At 45.0% G+C, this 10,345-nt stretch overlaps 1 long non-coding RNA gene across 1 annotated transcript; it reads right to left on the bottom strand.

Moving 5' to 3' along the window:
• Positions 1–3,535: 3,535 nt before the first annotated feature.
• Positions 3,536–10,048, bottom strand: LOC114211096 (uncharacterized). Its single transcript, XR_003609660.2, has 3 exons — positions 7,633–10,048; positions 7,087–7,179; positions 3,536–4,306 (listed from the first exon to the last, which is right to left on the bottom strand). It is a non-coding gene; the product is annotated as an uncharacterized LOC114211096 (long non-coding RNA).
• Positions 10,049–10,345: the final 297 nt, after the last annotated feature.

The raw sequence follows: 10,345 nt of genomic DNA, 5'->3' as shown, positions 1-10,345 counted from the left end.
CTCCCACTCCCCCTGCTTGTGTTCCTGCTCTCGCTGGGTCTCTCTCTGTCCAATAAATAAAATCTTTTTAAAAAAATTAGATAGTAGTAGTAGTAATCGAGTTTAATCACAATAAACAAAGACTCTTTGGGAGGCTAGAACGTTCCAGTTACTGCTCTGAACACACATAGAGTAACTCACTGAATACATCTACTAAATGGAGATAATGGACTCATGATACTCATCGCATGTTAGGAATATGATCAAGATGACCCGTGTGAAACTGAGGCTAAGGATGACAATGCTAATACGCATCGCAGTCATGGTGGTGGCAGCTGAAGGTGACGCTGACGGAGAGGTGGCGCTCCTGGTGGCGAGGGTGTACGCATTATAGAGCAGTGGGTGAAGATCCAGATTTGGGGTTTCCCGGAGACCTAGGTGCAAATTCCAGCTCCGGGCTTACTCATAGTGGGGTCTGAGGCAATTAACGTCAATGAGCCTCAGTTTTCCTCATCTGCGAAATGGGAATAGTATTTCCCGCAGGGTGTTATTGAGAAGAGAAAAACGCATGCCAGTTTGTTAGCCCCGTCCCCGGCACTTGATGCACAGTGGCTACTACAGAGGAGAGAGGGACGACAGGAGCAGCTGTGATGGGGAAGATATCCCAGTAGATATCAAGAGCTTCTCCCCAGCGGAGGGGGAACTGGCTCCTGATTACAGTCTCCACAGCTCTTCCAGCAGAGACGACCTTGGGAGCCTTTACTTCGAGGATGTTTTTAATTTGGCTACGTTCAGTGTTCAGTCCCAAGTATGCAGGAAGGCCTTCCACACTCACCCACATTGCAGGCGCCACTCACTTAACCATTAACCGAGCTGGCTCTAGCTAAGCTGGGAAACAGAGAAAGGTTATCTCTGGAGATGTTACGTCACCTTCTCACCCCTGGCCCTGGCACCATGTGGCCTGAGGCTGACCTCTAGTCTGCTGGGACTGCAATTGCCTTGCCCTACCTCCTTCCCCCTCCCAGACCTTCATTCTCGCTGCTTTAACCCTTCCATGTCTAGCCAACACCTGTCATTTAAGGTTCTACGACCTCCAAGTTAATGATAATAATAATAACTCGCTTGCCTATATGGTGGGCTTGCTGTGACACGGGGATTGGTTTATTTACTCCTCACAACCACCCTGTGAGCTGGGTGAGAATCATTTGCCCCCTTTTATAGGTGAGGAGACTGAGGCTCAGAAGGCGAAGTCACTTTCCCTAAGTCACACAGCTTATAAATTGCAGAGCAGGTCCCTTATTTGAGGTGTGTTTGATCTTGGATCCCAGGCTGATTCTACCATACGATGCTGCCTGCCTTTCAAAGACTGAATCCGCAGGAGTGAGAGTTAATTGAAGAGCCAGGATGGAGGGGTGGTGTGTGTTGTGGGGGTGGGGGGTGTGGAGAATGCACTTGGCTGATTCTCAGATCCCCCTAGGAAGGGAGCTCTCCTCCACCAGCTTTTCTCTCTAGACGCTGACCCGGCATAACCGTGGTCCAATTGTCATGGTCAGTGTGAATCTTAGAAATGATGCGTCATGCTTTCTGAAAAGACAGACATTAGAGAGAGAAAAAATTGTGGCATGCCCTTTATCTCAGCAGTTCCACTTCTAGAATGTTATCCTTCAGACATACTGGCACATGTGTGAATTGACATATTTACAAAGTTACTCATTGTTTGTAACAGCAAAAAATTTGGAAGCAACCCAAATGTCTGTCATGGGGGAATGGTTAAAGAAATTGTGGAATGCGCATATGATGAAATACTCCGCTGCCATAAAAAAGAATTTTAAGAATAAAGCTCTATCCACAGGGATAGGGAAGGCGTATGTCAGAATACATGACAGGAATCTCTGCAACATATTGCTAAGTAAAAAAAAAGTAGTCACAGCATGTATGTTACGCTGCCAGTATGTCAAATATAGGGAAGGAGGAAGGTAAATACAGATGTTTTCCTGGATATGCAGAGGTGGTCTCTAAAAAGATGAGAAACGGGCGCCATCGACTGCTTTCAGAAAGGGATCTCAGGGCCTGGGAGACAGAGGTGGGACGACTTTTTGCTCCATCCCATTATGCACCTTCTGAATTTAGGCACCTTCACCCAAATTAATTTATCTGTATAGAGCACCTGGCTGGCTCAGTCGGTAGAGCATGTGGCTCTTGATCTCAGGGTCATGAGTTCAAGCCCCATGTTGGGTGTGGAGCCTACTTAAAAAAAATTATCTATATAAATATATACACACATATGAATAACCATAAAGGAATGTTCGTGGCACATTAATAATGTCACTGGACACAGCATCAGAGACCTTGAATTTGACAATTGTTTGTGTCACCCTGGAAAAATGACTTGATGTTTCTGAATCCAGGTTTCCTTGATTATAATAAGGCTGAGGGTGGGGGTAGCAATAACTACTTCCCAGAGATGATGGAGAGGATTAAGAGGCAAAGTGTATGTGGCTATTATTCACTCTCCAGATATTTGTAGAGCACTTACTCTGGGTCAGGCCCGTAGCTCACACTACATATTAACAAGGTGTGTCCAGCAGCGAGGCTCCCTCATCATGCGTCATGGGGTTACAGTCTAGCGGGGGAGAAGGACATGAAATCAATACAGTGCTATGCAGTCGCCTGTTGTCATAAATCCAGCAGCAGTGGAGAACTGGCTCTGCGAGGCGAATCCTGCTGAGGTTACAGAAGGCCTTTCCGAGACGGGGACACTTAAGCTCAGACCCACAGGCATCTGCTTAGCCAACAGAGGAGGGAGGGGCATTGCAGGTGAGAGGTCTGAGCCAGAAATAAACTTGGAGAGTTCAAGGAACCAAAAGACAATCAAAATGACTGGGAGCAGCGAGCTGGAGGGGAGAGCTGGAAGCCTGGGCGGGGGTGGGGGTGAAAACATCCTGAGCCTCCCTGAACCATGGGAAGGGCCAAGGGGTATGTTCCAGATGCAGGGGGAAGCCACTGCAGTCCTCCCCGAGGCAGAGTGGCAGGGCAGAGCAGGGCACAGGCTCAGACAACCAGCTTCAAGTCCTGGCTCTCCTGCTTTCTGGCTGGGTGCCCTGGGGCAGCCCTCTGCTTCTCAATAAGGAGGCAAACAGTGCTTCTGGTACTGTGTATGAGGTTCAAGGGCATCCCAGGGGAGCTCTTAGCTTGGTGCCTGGTGCCTCGTACACGCTCAGCAGATGGCTGCACGGCAGCTTCCATAATAGCAGTTATAGCGCATTTCTGAAAAATCCTTCTAGAGCGAGGCTGGGCAAACAATGGCCCCTGGACCAAATCCAGCCCGCCTCCTATTTTTGTGCTGTGCACAAGCTAAGAATGGTTTTAGCAGTTTTAGGGGTGCCCGGCTGGCTCAGTCCAAAGAGCATGTGACTCTTGATCTTAGGGGTCATGAGTTTGAGCCTCACATTGGGTGTAGAGATGACTTAAAGAAACAAATAAATAAACTTTAAAAAAAAAAGAATGGTTTTAACAGTTTTCAATTGCCTTAAAAAAACAAAAGAGGAAAAAGAAGACTATTTCCTAATTCGTGAAAATCTTATGACATTTACATTTCAGCAGCCGCACATAAAATTTTGTTGAGACAAATCTGCCCGCGTTCATTTACGTATCCTCTCAGGCCGTTTCTGTGCTGTAATAAGAGAATTCAGCCGTTGAAACAGGGACTTGTGGCCTGCGAAGCCTAAGATATTTGCTATCTGGTCCTCTACAGAGAAATTTTGCCAACCCCTGCTCTAGAGAAGAGATTGGAGATGCCCAAAGATACAAGAAGCAGGACTGGTTAGGAGGTCCTCATAGAGTCTGAGCAAGAGACGACCGTGAAAAGGGAGAGACAGAGACAGAGTCTGTAGACATGTTTTTGGAAACTAGCAAGGGCTCACAAATATTGGGCTTTTCGATATTTCTTACATTGATCATGGTTGCAACTGCATCTTTCTGTAAGATTGAGAGGCTTTTGAGGTTTGGATATCAGCTCCAACATGCTGTAATCCCAGGCCACTTGATGACAGCAGAGGATGATTCCAGGCTCTGGGTGACTGACAAGCTGATGGTGTCACAGATACATAATGTAGGCATCCTCTGAGCAAGCCCAGTGCTGGGCTGTATAAGTAGAAGCTGGCGGTCATCAGGAAGTATTCCTGGGGATGAGGTCATCCTCCCTTTACACTGTCATGGCCGACCCCAGGTGAGGGCTGGGTCCACACCTATGCCCCACAACCAGCTTGAGTCAGGAGAACATGGCGGCACTGAGAGGGGAGCCAGAACGTTGGCTGGAGGACAACACCTATGAGAAAGGTAGAGCAACTGGGATTAGCCAATAATGGTAAATACCACATCTTAGCATCCACCAAGCCCCAGGGTGACTGCAAGCTCTTTACATGAGTTGGTTTGTTTAGTCCTCACGATCACCATTAATTACATGGTCACTACCACCATATCTCCATGTCACAGATGAGGACGGAAGGGTAACTTGCCCGAGGAAGTACAGCTAGTAAGTAGAGGAGTCAGGATGCATTCCCAGAGATCTGGGTCAAGAGTAACCACTATGCTTCATTACCTCTCTGCTCCAGCTGTCAGGGAAAGACTGCGAGTCCTTAAGGAGCAACATTAAGGCCCCTTTGGTTATTTCCCTTCCCAACTCCCAGGGATTGAAATACTTTGTCTACCAGACAGCATTTATTATGTAATGATCACTTCATTGTTTTCTCGAAGTCATGTGTGACTATCAATCCTCGTTCATCAGCATGCAATGCAACCCTCCCTGCCAACACACATACACACACACACACACACGCACGCACACACACACACACACACACAAAATGCAGTCTCATCAAGGATGGATTAAGATTTCCAGTGGGCTTTTCTACAACCTGCAGGTAACTCTCAAAATACCCACATCACCGTCCATGGGCTCTAGACAAAGGACTACTGTCTGGATACACAGCTCAGGCTCTGTCCAGCTCTGCCTGGCATATCACCATTTAAAACCTAGCTGAGTAGTATGGGCATGATTATCTGTGTAAGAAACAGAAATTAGACATACCATCAACAACAATAGTATTTATAACTGCCATTTATTAAGTGCTATGGGCCTTCAATTTAACCCTCTCAACAACCAGTGGATTGAAGTAACTCAGTGAGAATTGTTAGTCCTATCACTCACAAAGGATACAGAGGGTCAAAGAGTTGTCCTTCCACATGAACCTCAGAGAGAAAATGTCAGAGACAGTATTCCCACTCAGGATTGCCTGACTCTGAACCCTGCTCCTCGCCACAAGGCCACAGCAACTCCTCTAAGGAATTAAGGAATATCCCAGAAGCAGCTCAGTTCAGTAGATATTTATTGATCACATACTATGTGCCTGGTTCTGTAGGAAGCCTTAGAGATCCAATATGGTAGAAATGGTCCCTGCCTAATAACATTTAGAGTTCAATGAATACAACTATGGAGTTTATTCATTCAACAAACATTTGTTGAGAATCTATATGCCAGATCCAGACACAATTCCAAGTGTTTGAAGATGCAGCAGTGAGCAAAAAAAAGGCAGTGATGCTACATCCTCATAACGTGAGGACATTTCAAAACAATGTAATTGAGCATTTTTTTAATTGAGCATTTTTGACAGGCAGGAGGTTAAGCTGGAAGGAGAAACAAGAGTCCTACACCTGGCCCCAGTTGGGATGTGCCTTCCCAGCCCTCCTGGGAGCCATCCAGTTGTCGGTGGGAACTCTGGCCTGCTGAAGGGGCAGTCACCCACCCTGGCACTTATCAGAGACATGTCCCAGAATCAGGTCAGAGAAGGACTGGCTGCTTTATCCCCAGTTGTGCGGAATCCTTGGAGCTCTGCAGTTATCAGAAGGGGCATCAGGAAGTTCTCCTCCCAAGTGCTCCAAAGGAGATGAGTTTTGATTCTTTCCTTTAAAGAGTACTCTTTCATTAAAGAGTAACTATGTTGATGTGGTAAGCATAGCATAAGGTATAGAGTGGTTGAATCACTCTGTTGTATGCCTGAGATTAATGTAACATTGTGTGTCAACTATATTTCAATTAAAAAATAAAACACCGGGTGGGGGGATGGGTTAGCCTGGTGATGGGTATTAAAGAGGGCACATTCTGCGTGGAACACTGGGTGTTATGCACAAACAATGAATCATGGAACACTACATCAAAAACTAATGATGTAATGTATGGTGATTCACATAACAATAAAAAATTGAAAAAAAAAAAAAACCCACACCACCACCACCTTGTCACAAGGAAAGGGGATCAAAAGATTCCAACCACAGTGGAATCAAACTGGAAATTAGTTAGAGTGAAATAACAGAAAAATCTCCAAATACTTGAAAACCAAAAAAAAAATTAAATATAGAACTTCAACAAAATTAAAATTTTTGCTCTGTCAAAGGCCATGCCAAAAGTATGAAAAAACGAGCTACAGAGTCAGATAAAATAGTTTCAAACCATATATCCAACACAGGAGGGTTATTTGGAGTATATAAAGACTTCTCAAAACTCATCAGTATAAAAACAAACAATCTAATTAGGAAATGGGCAAGAGAACAATGAGACATTTCACCAAAGAGGAGATACAGATGGCAAATAAGCACATCAAAAGATGTTTAATATCATTAGCCATGAGGGAAATGCAAATTAAAGCCACAATGAGATACCACTACACACCTATCAGAAATGCTAAAATAAAAAATGTTTACAACCTCAAATGCTGATGAAGATGCAGAGAAACTGGATCACTCAGACATTGCTGGTGGAATTATAAAATGGTGCAGCCACTCAAGAAAACAGTTTGGCAGTTTCTTACAAAACTAAAAGTGCACTGATCGTAGGACCCACCAATCGCACTCCTGGGCATCTATCCCAGATGAATGAAGTCTTAAGTTTCACCAAAACCTGTATACAAATGTTTGTAGCATCTTTATTCAGAATAGCCAGAAACTAGAAAAGACCCAGATGTCCTTCAACATGTAAGTGGTTAAATAAACTGTAACACATCCATATCAAAGAATACGACTCAAGAATAAAAACAAATTATTGATACATACAACAGCCTGCTGGAATCTCCAGAGAATTATTTGGAGTGGAAAACCCCCAGTCCTAAAAGGTCACATACAGTATGCTTCCATTGATGTAAGATCCTGAAATGACAAAATTATAGGAACAGTGAGCAGATTGATGGTTGCCAAAGAAGAGAAGCGGATATGGACCTACAAGGGCAACATGAGGGGTCCTCTGACTGTGAATCTATAATTATCTCAAAATAAAAATCTTAATTAAAGAAATAACTACAACATAAAAAACTAAACTTCAAATTTCATAGGACAAAAAAAAAAAAGGAAAAAAAAAAACACCTTTTTTTTTTAAATACCACAGGAAAAAAAGCTAGTGAAAGCCAAATAAGGCCGGTACTAGTATTGTACCAACATCAACTTCTTCATTTTGAACAATGTACCAGGGTCATTGGGGGAAGCTGGGTGAAGAGTACATGAGATCTTCCTATACTACTTTTGCAACTTCTTGGGAATCTTAAACTATTTCAAAATAAAAAGTTCTAATTTTTTAAAAACCACTTAATATTCTAATTTTCTCACCTCCGATCAATTCTTAAAGGACCACAGACCAATACAGGTCCTGGTGTCTGTACGTCCATGGGACCACTATATAGATACACCCACGACCCTAGAAAGAACAATCTGTGACGTGCACATTGGTTATAAATCAGAAATCTCAACTCAGGCATACAAGAATCAAGTTTCTTTCATTTCTATAATGTGATTTCATTTGTATTTTGAGCTCCCATTCAGCCAATGTGGCAGACATCACCTCAGGCAATTCAGCTCCTGAGGGGATGGTCCAAGTTTTGGGAAACATTCATGAAGTCTGATATCAATGTGGGGTGAGGTGGGGGGGTGGGGGTAGGGGACAAGCACTTTCTTACCTTTGGTGTCTTCTGTCCACACTGCCATCTTCTGGGGATCTATCATCCCCAAGTTATTGGTCCACACAAGTCCAGAACACTTGGGCTCCATCTGGAAGGCTTCTTGCCCGCAACAGCATCACCAACATCACCTGTATTTGCCTACTTATGGTTCCTATAACAGGTTACTACAGACTTAGTGGCTCAAAACGACACAGAAGTATTACATTACAGATGTGGAGGTCAGGAGTCTGGAAAGGGGTTTATGGGGCTAACACCAAGGTGTTGGCAGGGCTACATTCCTTTGTGGAGGCTCCAGGGGAGAATCCATTTTCTTGCTTCTTCTTCCTTCTAGAGGCTGCCTGTATTCCTTGGCTTGTAGCTAAAGACTCTGACCTTTAGCTTCCACTGTCACATTGCCTCTGACTCTACCCCTTTCCCTCCCTCTTACAAAAACCCTCGAGATGACGTTAGGCCCACCCTGATGCATACACACAAAGAAGAGGTCATGTGAGCACACCATGAGATGGGAGCTTCTCACAAGCCAAGGAAAGAGGCCTCAGGAAGAAATCCATGTTCCTGCCACCTTGGTCTTGGACTTCTAGTCTCCAGAATGGGGAGAAATTAATGTCTGTTGTTTAAGCCCCCCAGCCTATGGTGTTTCATTATGGCAGCCAGAACAGACTAAGGTAGTCTGCTGGTTGCGTGAGCTGTCTATCCAGAACCCAGCATGAGGCTGATGTACCCACAAAGATGAAGGTAGTGTGTGAGGGGCGTCCCTACCCATGCTAAATCCAGAACTAAGGAGACTTGGGCCCTCAGGAGCAGCGCCCCTGAGAGGATGTGTGGAGCAGAGCCACACGTGTCCAGAGACTGAGAAGCAGAAGCAGAAGGCAGAAGGTTTTACCGAAAACCCCTCCTCATGGAAACTAGGGGTAAGGAGAAGCCTTCCCTCCCCTGCCATTTGTAACCACCCAAAGAGCGCGTTCCCATTCATGTGTTCATTCAGCATTTACTCAGTATCTGTCCTTTATCAGTCTTCTACTGCTGTGTAAGAAACTACCATAAACTGAGCAGCATAAAACAACACAAATTCATGATCATACAACTTGTAGGTCAGACATCTGGACGTCGCACCATTGGCTTTTCTGCACAGGGTCTCACTTGGTACAAACGAAGTGTGGGCCCGAGCTGCAGTTCTGGTGTGGAATCTCAGGGTGTTCCTCCAAGTTCCGTGGTTATTGACAGAACTCATTTCCTTGTGGTTGTAGGACTGAGGTCTCTGTTGTCTTGTTAATGGCCAGCCAGAGACTGCTCTCAGCTCCTAGAGGTGGCTCTTGGGTCCTTGCCACTGGAACCCTCCATTTAGCCACAGAGAACATCCCTTGCATAAAATCCCTCCCCTGCCTTGAATGTCTCTGACTTCTTCTTCAACCAGCCAGAAAAACCTGTCTGCTTCTAAAGGGCTTATATGAGATGCCTGGGTGGTTCAGTTGGTGAAGTGGCTGCCTTTGGCTCAGGTCATGATCCCAGGGTCCTGGGATCGAGCCCCGCATCGGGCTCCTTGCTCAGCAGGGAGCCTGAGTCCCCCTCTGCCTGCCACTCCCCCTGCTTGTGTTCTCTCTCTCTGACAAATAAATAAATAAAATCTTTAAAAAAATAAAGGGCTCATATGATTAGATCAAGCCTATCCAGATAATCTTCATAATCTCCAGATTTTAAGGTCAACTGATTTGTGACTTTAATTACATTTGCAATATCCTTTCACAGCGGTACCTAGCCTTAGTGTTTGAGCAACCAGGGGCTGGGGATCTTGGGGCCATCTCAGAATTCTACCTACCACAAACTCTATGTTAGGCGAGACATGAGGACAGAGATGCCTGGCAAAATACGCATCTATGAGGGTCTTACAGTCAAGTGAACACAGCAAATACAAAGAAGGGACCCGATTACAAAGCAATAATTCTAATTAAGGAAAAGACAATATTCTCTAGGACTTCAGAAGAGGCTGGTGTCACTCTCTTGGGAAGAGTAGGTTTCCCAAAGGAAGTGACATTTGATTTGAGTCTTGAAGCATAGCAAGAGGGAAGGCATTCCAGGGGGAGGGTGCTCCATTTACAAAGATGGAAAAGACCATAGCAAATCTGGGGAGTGACAAGTAACCCAGAGCTGTTGAGTCTTTAGAGGACAAGGTTAGAAGAGGCAGAAGACTGGGCTGGAAAAGTTGGTGGGGACCTGTTTGGGCCAGATGACTCATGCCATCCTAGACAAGCAACCAAAGATTAGAAGCAGGGAAATGACCTAGCAAGATCTGTGTTTTTGGTGACAGCAGGGATAATGAGGGCAGAAATTGGAGCTAGGAAAATGAGTTAGTTGGTGTCTACAGC

This window comes from Eumetopias jubatus, unplaced genomic scaffold (genome assembly GCF_037043125.1).
Source record: "Eumetopias jubatus isolate StellerSeaLion01/CBP00866 unplaced genomic scaffold, mEumJub1_p1.0 scaffold_4, whole genome shotgun sequence".
In the NCBI taxonomy this organism is placed as follows: Eukaryota; Metazoa; Chordata; class Mammalia; order Carnivora; family Otariidae; genus Eumetopias; species Eumetopias jubatus.
Note: the sequence above shows the minus strand (reverse complement) of the source record. Positions and strands in the feature narration are given on the sequence as shown.